A 20,978-nucleotide genomic window follows, 5' to 3' on the forward strand; every position below is an offset into this window, starting at 1 on the left:
TTCTGAGGACCATGGAGTAATAGTAAAGTAGTAATAGAGGACCAGGGTTCAAATCCCGGCCCCGCCTGTGTGGAGTTTGCATGTTCTCCCAGTGTCTATGTGGGTTTTCTCAATGCACTCTGGGTTGCTCCCACATTCCAAAAACATGCATGAAGTGGAGATTCCAATTTGCCCTCTGGTGTGATTGTAAGTGCAAATGGTTGTTTGTTTCTATATGCCCTGCGATTGGCTGGCAATCAGTTCACGGTGTACCCCGCCTCCTCCCCAATGATAGCCGGGATAGGTCCGAGCACTCCCGTGGTAAGTGGCTCAGAAAATGGATGAATAAATACTTAGGCACGCACGCACACACACACACACACCACACACACACACACACACACACGCACACACACGCATGCATGCACAATGTGGCAGTATGGTGGTCGGTGCCTGTCGTGGCGGCAACCCCAGAACACGTTGGTGGACACCAACAGGGAGGGATGCTGTCAAGCTGAAGAAGGAGTCCTATTGGGCATTTTTAGCCTGCGGTACTCCCGAGGCAGTTGATAGGTACCGACTGACCAAGCGGAATGCAGCTTTGGTGGTCACTGAGACAAAAACCCAGGCGTTGGAGGAGTTCGGTGAGGCCATGGAGAACAACTTCAGGACGGCTTTGAGGAAATTCAGGTCCACCATCCGGCGTCTGCAGTAATGTGGACTTTGTATCGGTTTGTTGTGGTGAAGAGGAAACTAAGTTGAAAGGAGGAGCTCTCAATTTACCAGTTCATCTACGTTCCAACCCTCACCTATGGGCATGAGCAGTGGGTCGTGACTGATTCTAAATTCAAGCGGCCGAAATTAGTTTCCTCCGCTGGGTGTCCGGGCTCTCCCTGAGAGATAGAGTGAGAAGCTCGTACACCCGGGAGGGGCTCAGTGTCGAGCTCCACATTGAGAGGAGCCAGATGAGGTGGTGAGCCAGATGTCTCCCGGACGCCTCCCTGGTGAGTTGTTCCGGGCATGTCCCACCGGAAAGAGACCCTGGACATGCTGGAGAGACTATGTCTCTCGGTTGGCCTGGGAAAGCCTTGGGATCCCTCCGGTAGAACTGGAAGAAGTAGCTGGGGAAAGGGAAGTCTGGGTATCCCTGCTGAAGCTACTTCCCCTGCTACCTGACCCGGAGAAACGGTAGAAAGTAGATGGATGGATGGATGGATATATATCAGCTGGTAAAGTGTTGGCCTCACAGTTCAATCCCGGACGTGCCTGTGTGGAGTTTGCATGCCTGCCCGGGTTTTCTCCGGGCACTCCGGTTTCCTTCTACATTCCAAAAACATGCAACATTAATTGGACACTCTAAATTGCCCTCTCGGTGTGATTGTGAGTGTGGCTGTTTGTCTCTATGTGCCCTGCGATTGGCTGGCAACCAGTTAAGGGTGTACCCCGCCTCCTGCCCGTTGACACCTGGGATAGGCTCCAGCACTCTCCGCGGCAAAGAATATATATATATATATATATATTATTTCCAGAAGAGGGAGGAGCATATAGTGACCTACAAGAGCGGAGGTAGAACCACGCAGGTAGATTATATTTTGTGCAGACGATGTAATCTGAAGGAGGTTACTGACTGTAAAGTAGTGGTAGGGGAGAGTGTAGCTCGACAGCATAGGATGGTAGTATGTAGGATAATTCTGGTGGTGAGTAGGAAGATTAAGAAGACAAAGTTAGAGCAGAGAACCATGTGGTGGAAGCTGAGAAAGGAAGAATGTTGTGCGGCCTTCCGGAAAGAGGTGAGACAGGCTCTCGATGGACAACCGAAGCTCCCGGAAGACTGGACGACGACAGCCAAGGTGATCAGAGAGACAGGCAGGAGAGTACTTGGTGTGTCATCTGGTAGGAAAGGGGAGAAGGAGACTTGGTGGTGGAACCCCAAAATACAGGGAGTCATACAAGGAAAGAGATTAGCGAAGAAGAAGTGGGATACTGAGAGGACTGAGGAGAGGCGAAAGGAGTACATCGAGATGCGACGTAGGACAAAGGTAGAGGTGGCAAAGGCTAAACAAGAGGCATATGAAGACATGTACACCAGGTTGGACACGAAAGAAGGAGAAAAGGATCTCTACAGGTTGGCCAGACAGAGGGATAGAGATGGGAAGGATGTGCAGCAGGTCAGGGTGATTAAGGATAGAGATGGAAATGTGTTGACTGGTGCCGGTAGTGTACTAAATAGATGGAAAGAATACTTTGAGAAGTTGATGAATGAAGAAAATGAGAGAGAAGGAAGAGTTGAAGAGGCAAGAGTGAAGGACCAGGAAGTGGAAATGATTACTAAGGGGGAAGTCAGAAAGGCATTACAAAGGATGAAAAATGGGAAGGCAGTTGGTCCTGATGACATACCGGTAGAGGTATGGAAGCAATTTGGAGAGATGGCTGTGGAGTTTTTGACCAACTTATTCTACAGAATACTAGTGGGCGAAAAGATGCCTGAAGAATGGAGGAAAAGTGTTCTAGTTCCCATTTTTAAGAACAAAGGGGATGTTCAGAGCTGTGGGAACTATAGAGGAATAAAGTTGATGAGCCACACAATGAAGTTATGGGAAAGAGTAGTGGAGGCTAGACTCAGGACAGAAGTAAGTATCTGCGAGCAACAGTATGGTTTCATGCCTAGAAAGAGTACCACAGATGCATTATTTGCCTTGAGGATGCTCGTGGAAAAGTACAGAGAAGGTCAGAAGGAGCTACATTGTGTCTTTGTGGATCTAGAGAAAGCCTATGACAGAGTACCAAGAGAGGAACTGTGGTACTGCATGCGTAAGTCTGGTGTGGCAGAGAAGTATGTTAAAATAGTACAGGACATGTATGATGGCAGCAGAACAATGGTGAGGTGTGCCTTAGGTGTGACAGAGGAATTTAAGGTGGAGGTGGGACTGCATCAGGGATCAGCTCTGAGCCCCTTCCTGTTTGCAGTGGTAATGGATAGGCTGACGGATGAGGTTAGACTGGAATTCCCTTGGGCCATGATGTTCGCAGATGGTATTGTCATATGCAGTGAAAGCAGGGAGCATGCAGAGGAACAATTGGAAAGATGGAGACATGCACTGGAAAGGAGAGGAATGAAGATTAGCAGAAGTAAAACAGAATATATGTGCGTGAATGAGAAAAGTAGAGGGGGAAGAGTGAGGCTACAGGGAGAAGAGATAGCGAGGGTGGACGACTTCAAATACTTGGGGTCAACAATACAGAGCAATGGAGAGTGTGGTCAGGAAGTGAAGAAACGGGTCCAAGCAGGTTGGAACAGCTGGCGAAAGGTGTCTGGTGTGTTATGTGACAGAAGAGTCTCTGCAACGATGAAGGGGAAAGTTTACAAAACAGTGGTGAGGCCGGCCATGATGTACGGATTAGAGACGGTGGCACTGAAGAAACAACAGGAAGCAGAACTGGAGGTGGCAGAAATTAAGATGTTGAGGTTCTCACTCGGAGTAAGCAGGTTGGATAGGAAAATAAATGAGCTCATTAGAGGGACAGCCAAAGCTGGATGTTTTGGAGACAAGATTCGAGAGAGCAGACTTCGATGGTTTGGACATGTTCAGAGGCGAGAGAGTGAGTATATTGGTAGAAGGATGCTGAGGATGGAGCTCCCAGGCAAAAGAGCGAGAGGAAGACCAAAGAGAAGGTTTATGGATGTGGTGAGGGAAGACATGAGGGCAGTTGGGGTTAGAGAGGAAGATGCAGGAGATAGGCTAAGATGGCAAAAGATGACACGCTGTGGCGACCCCTAACGGGACAAGCCGAAAGGAAAAGAAGAAGAAGATATATATATATATATATATATATATAATATATATATATATATATATATATATATATATATGCTGTTAACAAACATATATCATCATCATCAGCCATTCTCGATCTATGGCATGATGAGGGCCTCTTCATTTCGTTTCCAACTATGATGACATTTTGCAGTTTGTTGCCAGTGTAGTTGGGTGTGTTGAATGACCTATCTGTCCATCTACTTCTCGGTCTTCATGTACATCACAGTCAGTTTGTGTCCACCTTTTGTCAGCTCTTTAGAGAACATGGCCAGCCCATTTCCATTTAAGGCTTTTTATGTTTTGAATGATGACAGTAACTGTCTTATCCAACTGCATCTTTTATAGTCGTGAATACTTGTTGTCAGCATTTGGTGTTCCATGATCCTTAGGGTTATGTGTAGTCTTTGTATAATTTGACATTCATCGTCCAAGTTTCACTCCTGTAAGTGAGAACTGTTCAAATACTCTAAATCCAATGACAACTTTTCTTTTTAAGCAAATGGGAAGATTGATCTTGAATATAACACTAAGCCTTCCATAAGCCTGCAATGCAAGCTTTATGTGTCATCCAACCTCAGTGCTTATATTTCCGTTCATTTTCATAAATTGGCCTATATCAGGAGTGTCAATCGTACAGCCCGCGGTCCGGAGACGGCCTGCCAACCGGTTTTATCTGGACTGCAAGATGACTTTCAAGGATAGTGTAGAAGAGAGACGGTGAATGTACTGTTGGCCAATCTGTTTTTACTCATGGCAGAGACATCAGTGATGCTGCTGTGAAGGCTAGCTACCGCATTGCTAATGAAATCGCAGAGGCTTCAAAGTCATTTAATGAGGCTGAATTTGTAAAAACATGCATGATGAAGCCAGCGGAGATTGAGTGCCCTGAAAAGCACCGGGCTTTCCAAGGCTTTTGCAAAGCTTTCTTTTGACGAGAAACACAGTTGCAGACGGGATTTCCGATTCTTCAGTGGATATGAACAGCTAGTTACAGCGCAAAATTAAGAAATTTATTGCATTTTTAGTTAAAATTGATGAAAGCATGGACATTACAGACGTTGCACAACTGGCCATTTTAATCTACGGAGTTGAGGACACATTGACATGTCACCGGAGAGTTCTTGCAGAGGGAGCCAATGTTGAAAGCTATGACAACAGTGTCTGATAATTTCACCGCACCTGTCGTAATACTGGTCCCTCACTGTTTGCTTGGGTACAGATGGTGCAACCTCAAATGTCACAATAAAAGCAGGTGTTGTGACAAAGTTCAGGGAGAAAGTGCAATCTGCAAATGGATGAAGTGATTTTTGGCCTCTTCACTGAATTTTGCACCAGGAGGCTTTGAGCTGCAAGTCATTAAAGATGGAAAACCTCATGAAGGTGGTCATCAAAACTCTTACTTTAATCCCATTCTGAAGTGAGAATCACCGTAAATTTGATAGCCTTCTAAGAAAGAACGACCACACCCATGACCTGTCATACCACACTGAGGTAAGATAGTTCAGCCAAAGTGCTGTGCTGAGGCATTTTTTCGTATTATTTTTTTTTTTAATGAGAAAAAATTGAACAGTTTTTGGAAGAAAAAGGCAAACCATTTCATTCAGGAGAATGAATGTAGGACCTTCCATTGATGGTGGATCTTACAGACCACCTGATCAACTTGAACAAACAGCCGCTAGGGCGGACAACTGTTAAGTCGTATTATGACAGCACATGTTCTTCTTGCACTTGTTTAGGGAACAGGATTATGTCATTTTTAAATATATTTCTGCCTGAGAAATAAAATCCAGATATATTTATTTATTATTATTTATTTTATTATTTTTATATGTTCTCTGATATACTTCTGTGAATAACTGAGCCATTGTGTGTTTGTGTCTTCTTTTTCCTCAGAATAAAAAAACCTCAATGTTGTATGATGAATACTTTTGTTGGGCTTGTACTATTTGGGACTGTATTAAAACAAAAACAAAAAATCATGAAGTTTTAGTTTTGAAGTTATAAAGTATATTACTGGGTGTATATAGGCCATGATTTACCGGTCGGGCCCTTTTGGTAGTGGATTTTCCTCCATGTGGCCCCTGTGCTAGAATGAGTTTGCCACCCCTGCTACAAAGACTCCTAAAAGGGTGGGTAGCCTGAACTGTTGTCTGGTGCATAGGCACAAACAACAGTCAGGACCCGTCCCCACACCCTTGCCACGTGTTGCACACGCCTGAGCACTCTCATCTCACTCACACATCGATGCACATGCCCACACACACTGAGCTTGTTGTCACAATACCTGTAACTACCGTAATAAATGCAAGCAAAGAGTGCTTGCAATTACTGTAATGAACTCAAGCAAAGCGCATATGCTCGCGTATTTAAAAAACAGAGTTTCGATACGCTTTTGTGCCTTCATGAGAGGTACATGAAAACAGGCAAAGAGCTGCATGCGGCTCGAGAGCTGCTTGTTCGCCACCTCTGTGCTAAATGATATAAAGTTGAATACTGACTTGGGAAAGGTGCCAATTCTCATCTTGATGAATGTCGGTGCATCTTTTGATACAATAGATTATACTTTACTGCTGTAATGGTAAGAAACATGAGTAGGACTAAATGGAACAAAGTCTTTAAATTTATCTATTTAGAGGAAAGGAGTTATTTTATAACCACTGGAAATGTTCTATCTAATTAAATGGTAATGACCAATTATTATATGGTCTTACTTTTTAAAGGAGTGACACCATTCATGGCATTTGAGATTTTCCAGATGAAATTGTCCAAACGTTCATCAACTCTCTCAGCATTCACAGTTTGTGGCACAAGCTACAGTCTCCATAAATTTAGTGGCAGTACTATTATTAATGTAACTTTTCTTAATCGACATTGTCAACGGTGTGGGCAGTCCACCGCCCTGTGCGTCGCTGCCTCCGGCAGCAGCTCCTCACCTGCACCTCATTGGGTCTAATTAGGCCAAGTACTTAACCCTTATGTGTTGTGTTACTAGTTGCCAGTTCGTTGCATGAAACTGCATGAGTCTACATGAGTAGACAAGATTCTTGTGGTGTAGTTGCCTCATTGCCACAGCCTAGCGTTCTTGTGCCACCACATCGAAGTATAGTTAAGACTTGTTTTTGCCTCGTAATTATCCTATTTCATTTCCATGTTTATGGACCTTGCCTTTTGGCACATTTTTTGTGACTTTACCTTTGCTGGACTGCCTTCTTGTGTATGAAACCTGCCTGGAATAAAAAATCATGGCACTACCTTAAAGTCCTGCATTTGGGTCATGTCCGTTGTCCCATGTTTGTGACAGATTGAACTAGCCAGGACAGGACCCAGGGGGAAAAAATACGGCGTCACACCACCGGTCTGCCTCCGAGCACACACAGCCTATCGACTTACCGCCCCCTCTGCGAGTGTGCTCTGTCTTTTTGTCCTTGCCTTCCTTTTCACCTGCGCCCTCCACATATAGTATTATTATCCTCTACGCCTGACCTAATCAGCACCACGTTTTATTTGACTATGATTTTTCTGATTTTGATTGAGGACGACCTTGACTTATATGACTGCCTGATTCTGAATTTTATATCGATTTTGTTTTTTCCCTCCCTATTTTTAGTCCCAGTCAATTTGTGTCACCTCTCCACATCTCTAGCACCTGTGTGGTGAAGCCCAAGTCCTCTTCCTCTGACTTTTTCATGGGCACTTGTTTGGCCATTTATCCGGGACCCCAGCATGGTGGCCAGTGAAAGCGTCCAAGTAGAGCTCAGCTTTATGCCTCCTGCTTCAGTCTGCCCAAGCCATGCCAGGCAAAATCCATCCCTGAGTCAATTCGTTCCATACCATCCATGTTTCCCGGTTCACATTTCTGAGCCCCTGTTCATTCTCGTATCCACTCCTACCAAGCCTTGATGGGAGCAGGCTGAGGAGGAATCTGCAGACTCCGAATCGCCATTTACTCATGTCTCAGCAGTGCCTGACTCTATGTTGCCAACTCTGGACCATGCCTAAGCAGTGCTGGACTAGCAACAGCCATTGCCTCTTGCCATGCTTTGATGGTTCTCTACCAGGAGCAGCTACCACCTCTCGCTCCTGCCTTGCTGCTTTGTCGTTCTGGCATTTCTACATATAAAGCTAGGGCAGGGGTCGGCAACCAATAAAACTCACAGAGCCATTTCGACCTGGTTTCCACGGAAAAGACAACACTGGTAGCCGTGAACACTTTTTGACATCTGAAATGAAGATGTTACCTTATATTTACGGAGTAAAGTAGACAAGGGAAAGAGTGAGTATGTATAACCGAGCAGCTTGTTGTTGTTGGAGTATTAATTAATAAAAGCAACTAACAAACCCAGCAGTGACTCTTGTTCCTCATTGCCTATTGCCAAGTGGATGAGAATACGCTGAACAATGAAAATAAATATTTCAAAAATAACTGCCTTAATATTTATTTTACCTGCTCCTGAACCTCCACGCACAGCGTCTGCAAATCAGGGCTGTAGTAGGACACTTTCCTTTATGTAGGATTGTAAGGTGCCATCTCGGAGAATGTGACGCATATTTTGAGCGATAATGTATTTTGAGATCATAATCTTACAAATTACAACTACAATTAAATAAACGAGTAAGCACAAATAAAATACTTTGCTAAGATATTGTGCAGTTTTGGTGTCGCTTGGCTTTCCGCGCATGTCGGCTGTCAAACCTGCTTCTGGCACGTCAAACGTCTCTGAAGAAGGCGAATGGTTATCGGGGCTAAAATAAAATTTTGTGATTCCAATTTCCTACATTTCAGAACTAGGCAAGTTAGTTATTTATTTTAAAAAATATTTTTACACTGTCTGCAGCAGATGGTGCCATCATTTTTTGGTCAGTTCTTGTTAATTCAGACTTTTAATAAAAAGAGATCAGAATTCATGAAAGGTTGGTCCAAAAACATGAAACAATGTCAAAAATTAAACATGAAAACATAACTTGACTTGATATGGCTCATTCATGCTATGAAATGGGATGAGGCAGTTACACTAGCTGACACTCGACACATGCATATACACACACAATGATCTGGCAACAAGTGACATGAAAAACAAGGCTTAAATGCACAACATTATCTCAGTGTAGCAGCGCGCACAAGGAAGTAGCGTACAGCCACACACCACCCGCCGCGGCGGCTGCTGTCAAACTATGCCGTCTGTGGTGTTTACATAATTCACCCGCGGGACCTCGAGTTGGGGTGCGGGGTTCCGCACGGACTGTTTTTGTTGTTGCGCTTCTGGAGAAAAGGTTAACAGAGTTCCCGCCGTTATGCGAGTAGTGTTTTGATGTCGAACAATAAAGCAAGTTCTGTTCCTGTGTCCGACACTCCGCCTCCGACTCCTTTTCTCCGGCGCTACACTGGTGACCCCGACGTCAGTCCCGGCGTTTTCGAGACTGAAACGAACATGGCAACCGCCATCCTCAAATTGCCGGAGTTTTGGGAGACGTCCGCGGCAGCGTGGTTCGCACAGACTGAGGCTCAGTTCGCCCTCCGCGGGCTCTCAGATGATTCCACGCGTTACTACCACGTTGTCTCAGCACTCGGGAGCTCAACGGCGGCCAGAGCAGTGAACTTCATCACCTCTCCCCCGGCCCGAGATAAGTATGCTGGGATCAAGGCTGACCTCCTCAAGGTTTTTGAGCTTTCACAGCCGGAACGTGCCCGATGTCTGTTGGCTATTAATGGACTGGGGGACAGCAAACCTTCCGAACTCATGGAAATGATGCTAAACCTGCTGGGCACGGAAGAGCCCAATTTCATTTTCATGGAACTGTTTCTCAGGCATATGCCACCGCATGTTCAGACGGCGCTCGCGAACAGTACTGTCACTGAGCCCCGGGCCCTGGCCGAGGAGGCCGACCGTTTCTTCCTGGCAACCCAGCGCTTCTCCCCTGAGACGCTGGCCGCGACTCGCAGTCACTCACCTTCGGGTGCGGGGGTGGCATCCAGCAGGGGCCCCTTCGGCACCGACGGCTGTGCTGGCACAGGCTTGTGCTACTTCCATGCCCGTTTCGGTGCGAAAGCGAAGAGGTGCCGCGCCCCTTGCAACTACGACGCGTCGGGAAACGCCAAAGCCCACGCTTCGCAGCGGCCGTGAGCGTGGGCGCGAAGAGCCGGCTGCTGTTCGTCAAGGACAACCTTTCCGGGCGCAAATTCCTTTGTGACACCGGCGCCCAGAGGAGCGTCCTGACTGCCACTGCGGAGGACGCCGCTGGCGGGACTCATGGGCCACCCCTACTGTCTGCTAATGGCTCCCCTATCCGCTCTTATGGCATGAGGACTGTGGACTTGTGTTTCGGGAGTCAGCGCTTCACATGGGACTTTGTCACTGCGGATGTCTCATTCCCTCTCCTCGGCGCTGATTTTTTTTTTGTGCCCATGGGCTGCTGGTGGATGTTAAGAGGGGCCGTCTGGTGGATGCACTGACTTTTTCCACGGTCGCCTGCGTCCGCAATGAGGCGACTTATGTTGGTCTCTCCAGTTCGCTATCGGACGGCACCAAGTACCAACTCCTCCTTGGTGAGTTCCCTGGCTTGACAAGGCCCACTTTCTCCTCTGCCACAACTAAACATGGGGTCGAGCCCACATTGAGACCAAGGGCCCCCCGATCCACGCGAGGGCCCGACGGCTTGATCCCGAGAAGCTAGCAGTCGCTAAGTCCGAGTTTGCCAACATGGAGCGTCTGGGCATCGGCCGCCGCTCGGATAGCCCGTGGGCCTCGCCACTACACATCGTCCCTAAACCGAGTGGTGGGTGGCGACCGTGTGGTGACTACCGCCGCCTTAACGACGCCACTACGCCCGACCGCTACCCTGTTCCACACATTCAGGACTTCTCAGCCCACCTGGCAGGCAAAATCTTGTTCTCCAAGGTCGACCTGGTGCGCGGGTATCACCAGGTTCCCGTGCACCCCTCAGACGTTCCCAAGACACCTGTAATCACTCCGTTTGGACTGTTCGAGTTTCTGAGGATGCCGTTTGGTCTTAAAAACGCGGCACAATCTTTCCAGCGTTTAATGGATTCTGTGCTCAGGGACTTGCCATTTGTGTTCGTCTATTTGGATGACATCCTCGTCGCCAGCTCCTCGGAGGATGAACATCTGATGCACCTCCGCGACCTCTTCGCAAGACTTGAGCAGCATGGCCTGATCATCAACCCGGCGAAGTGTGTTTTCGGGGTGCCCTCTATCCAGTTCCTCGGGCACCTCATAGACAAGAACGGCGCCGCCCCCCTTCCGGCAAAGGTGGAGGCCGTCTCCGCTTTTCCCCGACCTCGCTCGGCTCGGGGCCTCCGGGAGTTCCTGGGGATGGTGACTTTCTACCACCGGTTCATCCGCCGGGCAGCCCACATCATGCGCCCGCTCTATGAGGCTCTGAAAGACAAGGCCCCCAACTGGGACGTTGAATGGACGGCCGAGAGGATGGAAGCCTTCGAGGCTACGAAGGCCGCAGTGAGTCGTGCCGCTATGCTGGCCCACCCGACCCACGGGGCCCCTGTCGCTTTCACTACCGATGCATCGGACTACGCTGTTGGAGCCGTATTCGAACAGTGGGTCGGCGGCGCCTGGCAACCGCTTGCCTTTTTCAGCCGTCAACTGGTCCCCAGGGAGCGCAATTACAGCACGTTCGATAGAGAGCTCCTCGGCCTCTGGCTGGCGATCCGCCACTTCCGCTCCCTATTGGAAGGCCGTGAGTTCACGGCATATGTAGACCATAAACCCCTCACTTTCGCCATGTCCAAGGTGGCCGAGCCGTGGTCCGCCCGCCAGCAACGCCAACTGTCGTTCATCTCTGAGTACACTACGGACATCCAACACATCGCCGGCAAATCCAATGTGGTCGCGGACTGCCTCCCCAGGGCGATCGTCGACACTGTGCATCTGGGTCTCGACTACTCCCGCATGAGTGCAGACCAGGCCTCGGACCACGGGGTGCAGGCCCTCAAGACTTCTGACACGGGTTTGCGCCTGGAGGAAGTCGCGGCGTCAGGTTGCTGTGCGACCTCTCAGCTGACCAGCCTCGGCCGCTGGTCCCTGCAAACTGGCGAAGAGCTGTTTTCGAGGTGGTCCACAACCTCTCCCACCCCGGAAGGAAACCGTCCGTGAGGCTGGTGGCCCAGAAGTTCGTGTGGCGCGGTCTCAAGAAAGATGTGCAGGCCTGGGTCGACTCGTGCGTGGCCTGTCAGCGGGCTAAGGTGCATCGCCACACAAAAGCCCCCTTGGAGCCCTTCGCTGTCCCCGAGAGGAGGTTTGACCACGTCAACGTCGACTTGGTAGGTCCACTTCCTCCCTCGCACGGATTCACCTACTTGCTCACCATGGTGGACAGGACGACCCGCTGGCTCGAAGCCGTTCCCCTCTCCTCGACAACGTCGTCAAACGTGGCCCGGGCGTTCATCGGCACGTGGGTTGCACGCTTCGGGACACCGTGCGACCTTTCCTCAGATCGTGGCCCTCAGTTTACCTCTGAACTCTGGAACGCAGTCGCTGAGAGTTTGGGGGTCAAGCTGCACCGCACTACCGCCTATCACCCCCAGGCGAACGGTCTTTGCGAGCGGTTCCACCGCTCCATGAAAGGAGCCCTGCGTGCCGGCTTGATGGACGGCAACTGGTTGGATAAGCTCCCGTGGGTCATGCTCGGCCTCAGGTGCGCCCCCAAGGAGGACCTGTTGTCCTCATCCGCCGAACTCTTCTACGGCCAGCCACTGCGGGTCCCCGGCGAATTCATCCCGGACGCCACAGCGCCCTGGTCCGCAGCCAGGCAACGGTCCTCCCTGCTGGAGGCCGCAAAAGGGTTCGCGCCGGTTCCCACGTCGCAACATGGCACCCCAGCTGCCCGGCTGCCCTGTCACCTGCGCTCTGCGGATTTTGTGTTTGTTCATCATGACGCCCACTGTGGACCTCTCCGCCCTCCTTACGACGGGCCGTTCAGGGTCCTGGAGCACGGGGATAAGAGCCTGCTCGTGGACATTGGCGGCAGACCCGAGACTGTTTCCGTGGACAGGGTCAAACCCGCGCACCTGGACATTGCCCAGCCTTTGGGGTTGGCCCTCCCCCCGCGCCGGGGTCGTCCCCCTTTGCCCTGTGCCCCTGCGCCTGCCGGGGTACCCTTGACCCCGCCTGAGCCCTTGTCCCGTGACTCAATGGACAGTGCGGCCCTGCCCCCCTCGGCCCCTACAGTGCACACCCGCCGGGGTCGGGTCATCATCCCTCCACGGCACAAGGATTTTGACTATGGGTGAATTCTGGGGGGGGCTTGTGTGGTGTTTACATAATTCACCCGCGGGACCTCGAGTTGGGGTGCGGGGTTCCGCACGGACTGTTTTTGTTGTTGCGCTTCCGGAGAAAAGGTTAACAGAGTTCCCGCCGTTATGCGAGTAGTGTTTTGATGTCGAACAATAATGCAAGTTCTGTTCCCGTGTCCGACACTCCGCCTCCGACTCCTTTTCTCCGGCGCTACACGTCGAGCATTTTTACTCTGTCCTCCCGATTTTTTTAATGTGCCCATTACGCTTGTTTCCACATAGTTTGAGCTCTCATTGTTTTTATAGCGACCTGACGCCACATCAAATACCCAACTTAACACTTTGCTACAGCCGCAATGCGTAGTGCGTGCGTGCAGTGATTGTGTGCGTGGCCATGGAGAACCACGCCCCCTGACATTTATTACGTGGTGTAGATATTTTTGAGTCGGCGGGAATTTTTAGGGTCAGTCGGGAAATCAAAACCACAAGCTTTTTTTTCGCACCTCACCGAAATTCCACAACGTTTGAAAAAAGAAGGTGAAAACTTTGACTGAATAAGAAGACACAATACACATTTTTTTTAAGTCAATTAACACACTTCAAGCTGACATTTACTTTCCCAAGCCATGCAGAGCCACAACATTGGGGTGGGAGCCCCATGCGGCTCCGGAGCCGCGGTTTGCCAACCCCTGGGCGAGAACATTCATGTCGTAGAGCACCCAGCTCATCTTTGATGAGTCGATTTCATCCATGCTGAAAAATTCCACACAGTGCAAAATCATCGAATCTACTCTCTGCTGCTAAAACTTGGTAGGGAATGGAAATCTCAACCACAGATGAGCCTCCCTGCGGTAAGTCTAACACACGACTCCTCACTTCCTTGCCTTTAATTAGTTGATTAAAAAAACTAAGGACAAACCAAAAGCTGCTTTGGAATTGTGAAACCCCTAAGCTGCTGCGTTCTTGGTTGAGAGATTTATTATAAAAGCGATTTTGGCCTTATCTTGTGTAAGGCATGTGTTGGATCGCTGGTTCAAGAATGCTCAGAGTGCAGGAAAAGAACTCAAAGGAAGACAGCAATAGGATTTGTCCATTTTTCCACTACAACTGCATCTATAAACCAGCTGTTTGGCAAATGAAATAGCGGTATGCAACTTGAGACTTTGCCCAGTAATGCTCACCATGGCAACTGGAACACAAACTCAAGCATGAACGTGACTTACAGTGTATATTGTCACAGAAAAAATGTGAGTCCTTAATAGAGGAGAGACAAGACAACTACTTTGTGAGAAATTAAAGATAGAATTTAATAAAATCTTGCATGCAAGGTGACAGTTGGAATACAATGAGGTTGGCAGCTGCTCAGAAGTGCCAGACTATTTTTTTCTGAAGCAAATGTTATATACACTGGGCAAATGTGAAGTTATCTTTTGCTCCGTGTGGGTTCCCTTCCAAGACATAAACATCATTAAAGAATACCCCGCACCCCCCGGAGGAGGACATGAAAAGTACGTCAGTGCTGATAATTATTAAAAACAAATTAAAAAATATCATGAAGACACCTCAGTTTCAATGTATGAAAGAAATAATACATTTCAAACTGATGTGAACTGGTCAATGAGAATGCTGAAACAAACTCAAACAAACAACTAAAAGTATTAGGCATCAGCAAAGAAATATGGTGCCTGCTTCCTACATGTTGTGTGAAACTCTTGGTATAACACTAAGGTTAGTTGGAGACCATCTGATTTGTTTAAATGTACTCAATTAGAAAAGCCTCTGCCACCTTTGCACAAACTAATTGGATAGGCAATTATCATACATTGCGTAGAAGCTCACAGTCGGACAAGCATTAAGGGGATCACTTTGCAGCAGTGAGTGTGCAAGATGTGGCAATTTTGCCATGAAAGCCCCAGGTGGCAGGCAGCAGCTGTGGTAGATGTGAAATAACAAGCATCCCCAGCAGTGATTTGAATTCTTAGCTAGATGCAGCAATTGAGGCAAGCTTGACCCCAAATATCTCAGAAATAATAAGTACAATATTTTGTTGGGGCCAAACACAGATCCTTGGTTCCAGTGTCCTATTCCAGATTACTGGCTATACTGATTTTGATGAGTCAGAGTAATTCAAGCATTAATCTATGCACATTAAGTGATTGAATTCCATTTAGAATGTTGAATGCACCTGCACTTTGAATTTAACTAAAAGGAAATTGTAAATGTGGGCTCACCTGGATTCCTCACAGGGAAGTGGCTTTTATTGAAAAGGTTGTCTCTGCAGTAGAATGACACTCCACCCACAGAACTCCCTAGAAGGGGCCCTCAGGCTTCCTCTCGACTGCCAGACCCACTCTCCACTTTTATATTATACAAATAGGCATGAGTGCATCCACACTCACTCATAGCTATGATTCGTGTCAAGGCAGGCTGCTTGAGAATAAACAAATGAGGAGAAAACCTATTGCTCAGTCTCTGTACTCCTCCATTTCTTCAGAATCAGAATAAGAATCAGTTTTATTGGCCAAGTGTTTAAAAACACACAAGGAATTTTTCTCTGGCAGTCGGTGCCACCCTGGTACGACATCAGAACAAAGAACAACAAAGAAAAAGAGACCTTTCTGTTTATATGAACTATTCCTTATAAGAGTCAAAGATGTGCAAGAAGTAAAGTCTTTTTCATTTAGAACAGGTAATAGATAAGCATGTGTCAACGTCCGACATTGTGTGAAGCTACTACAGATTGCCTTTACCGATTTGCGGTTCCCGTTATAGACCAGCGCAATGACAATTTTGCATAGGGAGCAGTTTAAAGTGACGGATCATGCAATAGTCTACAAAATATATTACTAATACTAATACTGATTGGACCAGTACGATGTGAGTGTGTGTCGCAACAATGGGACAAGACAGAAAAATAGGTTAGGTTCGCTGAAAACTGTTCAAATGCCTGCTAGTTTTGACTTCCATTGATCTGTAGCACTTCCCTGATGGAAGGAGCTGGAAAAGCTGGTGGCCATGATGCGGAGGGTCCGAAAGGATCCTGCCCGCTCTGGACCTAGTTCGCGTTACATGCAAGTCTTCAATAGTGGGTAGAGTGATGCCGACAATCCGTTCAGCGGTTTTGATTGTCCGTTGCAGTTCGACTTTGTCCTTTTTTTGTGGCGCCCCCAAATCAGACAGATATGGAGGTACACAGTACTAATTGGATGCCCGCAGTTTGAACTGTCTCAGCAGTTCTCGTGACAGGCCGTGCCTCCTCAGAAGTACATCCTTTATTGGGCTTTTTTGAGGATGCAGTAGATGTTCATCTCCCACTTCAGGTCATCTGAGACTGTAATTCCCAAGAACTTGAAGGTCTTTACGGTTGACACAAGACAATTGGACAGCTGTTGTGAAGTACGCCTCCTGAAATCCACAATCATCTTTACAGTCTTTACAGCAGGGGTCACAAACTAAATTTAACTTGGGGCCGCTGGAGGCGGAGTCTGGCTGACGGGCTGCAGCCTCAGCACACATGGACATATGTGGAATTAAAATTAGAAATTAAAAACAATCCTACCTTCTCAAATCTTTTTTTAAACACAAAATAAGATGAAGGACGCTGGTGTGTTACAACTTGTGTGTTAAATGTCTAAAAAAAAAAAAAAACAAAAAAAAAAACTTCTTGGCAACGCTGCTGCAACTTTCTCATTGAAAATGGTTTCTCTGATTGCATCAACCCCGGTCGATGTCACATGCCCAAAAGCCATCTACCCCACTGTGATTGTTCTGCTCCACACACAACACTGTAAAAGTTCCTTCAATATAAAACTCACGGGCCGCACTACAATTATACTTTCATATTAAGGTGGGGGCCACAAAATATCAACTTGTGGGCCGTAAATGGCCTGCGCTTTAGAGTGTTCAATGCCAGGTTATGTTGACCACACCAAAGCTCCAGTTTCACCACTCCCTGTTGATATGCAAACTCGTCGCCGTCTTTTAATGAGGCCGATGACTGTGGTGTCATCTGTAAACTTCAGGAATTTTATAGTCGGATGCCGCGAGGTGCAGTTTTTTTGTGTAGAGTTTGTGTAGATGCACCATCACAATCTGAAGTTATTTTTCCTAAACTTTTCGAGCCAAAGGAAATTTTTACAGTGTGATTAAAATGTGGTTAATCAATATTAACTAACTTTAAAGCCTCTAATTATTTAAGTGTTTTTTTACTCAAGTCTAACCTACAGTATATACAGATATATAGTGCCTTGTGAAAAAACTCGCCCCCCTTGAACTTTCAACCTTTCAATACATTCCAGGCTTCAAACATAAAGATATAAAATTGTTTTTTTTTTTTCAAGAATTACCAACAAGTGGGACAAAATCATAAAGTGGAACAAAATGTATTGGATATTTTATACTTTTTTAACAAATAAAAAACTGAAAAGTGGGCCGGGCAATATTATACGACCCCTTTACTTTCAGTGCAGCAAACTCACTCCAGAAGTTCACTGAGGATCTCTGAATGATCCAATGTTGACTGATGATGATAAATAGAATCCACCTGTGTGTAATCAAGTGTCCGTATAAATGCACCTGCTCTGTTACAGTTTCAGGGTTTTGTTTAAAGTGCAGAGAGCATCAGAAAGACAAGCAACGCACCAGGCCGGTCCGAGAAACTGTTGTGGAGAAGTTTAAAGCCGGATTTTGACACAAAAAGATTTCCCAAACTTTAAACATCTCAAAGAGCACTGTGCAACCAATCACATTGAAATGAGAGGAGTGTCAGACCACTGCAAATCTACCAAGACTTGGCCATCCCTCTAAACTTTAACCTCGAACAAGGAGAACACTGATCAGAGATGCAGCCAAGAGGCCCATGATAACTCTGGATGAACTCCAGAGATCTACAACTGAGGTGGGAAAGTCTGCCAATAGGACATCAATCAGTCATACACTGCTCAAATCTGGCCTTTATGGAAGAGTGGCAAAAAGAAAGCCATTTTTCAAAGATATCCATAAAAAGTCTTGTTTAAAGTTTTCCACAAGCCACCTGGGAGACACACCAAACATGTGGAAGTAGGTGCTCTGGTCAGATGAAACCAAAAACGAACTTTTTGGCCACTATGCAAAAGATATGTGAGGCGTAAAAGCGACACAGCTCATCACCCTGAACACACCATCCCCGCTGTCAAACATGGTGGTGGCAGCCTCATGGTTTGGGCCTGCTTTTATTCACCAGGGAAAGGGAAGATGGTAAAAATTGATGGGAAGATGAATTGAGCCAAATACAAGACCATTCTGGAAGAAAACCTGAAAAAAGCCAAATCTACAATGGAATGGTTTACAAATAAACGTATCCAGGTGTTGGACTAGCCAAGTCAAAGTCCAGACCAGGAGTCGGAAGACGCAGAGGTAAATCGGGGAAAACGTTTATTATTCCAAGGTCGGGGATCGGGCAGGCAGTCAGGTGCAGCAGCGGTAGTCAGGACGTCGGGCGTAGAGACCAGGTCAGTGGGCAGGCAGGAGTCGGTACACGGGAGAACGATCAAAGCAGGCAGGAGTATCAAAAGGGAGTCAGGCTTACGGGGTGGGTCGGAGAACAGGTGGAGGTCGGTGCACACGGGTTGTCGATCAGGGATACGAGAGTGCTGGAACGGGACATGAGTTGCAACGATCTGTGTGCCTCCCAATGAGCGTGAACGCGTGGGCACCCGCACAGCCAGGGCTGGACTGGCAGGACCATGACTGATAGAGACATACCCCAAGTGACTTGCAGCTGTAATTGCAGCAAAAGGTCACGCTATAAAGTATTAATGCAAGGGGGTTGAACAATATGCCCCACTTTTGAGGTATAAATTTGTTAAAAAAAGTTTAAAATATTGAATAAATTTCATTCCACTTGGGTGGGACGATTGTGTCCCACTTGTTGATTCTTGAAAAAAAAAAAAAATATCTTTCTGCTTGAAGCTTGAAATGTGGCGAAAGGTTGAAAAGTTCAAGGGGACAGAATACTTTCACAAGGCACTGGACTGTACTGGAGCTATTTATTTAGTTTCTATAACATGACAAAATGACACACAAAGTGGATACTATTAGGATATCGAGTGCAGGGTTGGCCAACCAGTCAGAGATGAAGAGCCACATTTTTACTGTGTTACAGCAGAGAGCCACATCATACACATGGATATCATTCCCTCCTCACGCACATACCTTTGGTCATCCAGATTTATTGTAAATGTCACACACCAACATGATAACAAAGAAAATCGACTCCTATAGAGTACCAAAACTACAGGCCAGGGATAAAAAACATAATAAAATTGTGTCCTCTTTCTCACACTGACAAACTAGCAGTTCAAGCAAGTCTTGTCTTGTCTGTCACAACTCTCATCTAATGCAACACTGAAATACGCACATGATTAGAGTGAAACTATGAATCAGTAGCCATGCTAATGTCTGAAATTCTCTGTTCAACAGTGTGGTGGGACAGTTGAAGGTCTGATTCCATTTGTTGAAGATTTTGGTTTTCAGGACACAAGATTTCAGCGACATCACAGGCATTTTTTAATAAATTACCCCTCAATGTATGCCTTGTTTTTACTCTTCCAATGTTCCAAGCCACTTGATATTATGCAAGCGTTCATCTCTGGACACTTCATAAAAAAAAAAAAAAAAAAAAAAGCTATTCTGTATGATTTTTCAAAGTGACTAACCTTTTGGAAATTCCAGGTCGATCTTAGCGTGGAGTGAGCCGAAGTGAAGATTTGAAGCTATAAAACGTCTGACACAAAAGGCAGAGAATGGCTTGCTGTTGCGCTCGCAAAAAACAAAAAAAACATCCTGTACTTTTCCGCGTATTTTCATTCACCTGCACGTTATTCCCTGGCATTTTTATTAGCGAAATCGACAAATTACTTTCCCTTAAGATCACCATCTGACTGGGAAGCTCGAACTATTTTCATTCAATGCACAGGCCAGTTTTGGGGCTGCCATGGGTTTGGCTAGCTAATCTAGAGGAATGTATTTAAAGCCCAAGTGGCATTCCTATAAACATTCTAAAATAGATTATGTAATTGAAGTATGTCTTATGCCCATATTTAGTCATGACTACAAAATTTCCTCATGTCCTCAGTGGAGTTTTGTTCTGTAGCCAGATGTGTCCTTGATCGCATCTCTGCGCATAGGCTAACCTTGATGAACTGCATACTGCCATCCACGCAGCAGCCCGATGCCATCTGACACGCACATCGACATATTTCGTACGTGGATCTTTTGTTATGTTATGAGAGACCGATTACGTGGTCCGCCCCAAACTATTATTTTTTTTTCGTAGCTCTATACACACCTACCTGTCATTCAGAACGCATGAAGGTCTCGTCCTCTGCACCCGTGCAATCCATTTTTCACAACAAACCAGGTCTCTTGCAAACTTCTGAAGGGTAAATCCATTCTCCCGATAGCAATCAAATAGGAGTCAACATTTTTTTTTAAATCTCCTCTTTAATATGCTGACATGCCTCTATTGAATTCAAAACATTTATTACAAATTCAACATTTACGTGTGAACCTTTCCCTTAATGGGCTGAGTGGAGGTTACTGTATGAACACATTTGTTGTGAGTTACAAGAAATACTTGGTATTTCCTTGGTAGCAATCAGAGTCAGCCACATGTGAGAGTAGTGTCACCTATGGTTGCAGCGACTCTCTCCTGGAACAGGGTGAGGACCTCTGTGCTGGCTCCTCCATCTGTTCTGGCTCCATTTTGATGGTGGTTAACTGTCCTCCAGTTCACATCCAATTTAATGTCTGACCACCTCTTTCCCAGTTTAGCACGTGCACTGTTCCTACCCAACACAATTGACAGCCACACAAATGCTGTCCATTCACTCTTTCGCTTGTTTTTAACACCAGAGCGTGCCAAAGAGGATTTT

The 20,978-nt window shown here is 46.8% G+C and overlaps 1 long non-coding RNA gene across 1 annotated transcript; it reads left to right on the forward strand.

The window, feature by feature from the left end:
* Positions 1-13,181: 13,181 nt before the first annotated feature.
* LOC133499566 (uncharacterized) lies at positions 13,182-19,621 on the forward strand. Its single transcript, XR_009794692.1, has 3 exons — positions 13,182-13,602; positions 13,690-13,916; positions 19,525-19,621. It is a non-coding gene; the product is annotated as an uncharacterized LOC133499566 (long non-coding RNA).
* Positions 19,622-20,978: the final 1,357 nt, after the last annotated feature.

The sequence above is a fragment of the Syngnathoides biaculeatus genome, chromosome 4, assembly GCF_019802595.1.
Source record: "Syngnathoides biaculeatus isolate LvHL_M chromosome 4, ASM1980259v1, whole genome shotgun sequence".
Classification (NCBI taxonomy): Eukaryota; Metazoa; Chordata; class Actinopteri; order Syngnathiformes; family Syngnathidae; genus Syngnathoides; species Syngnathoides biaculeatus.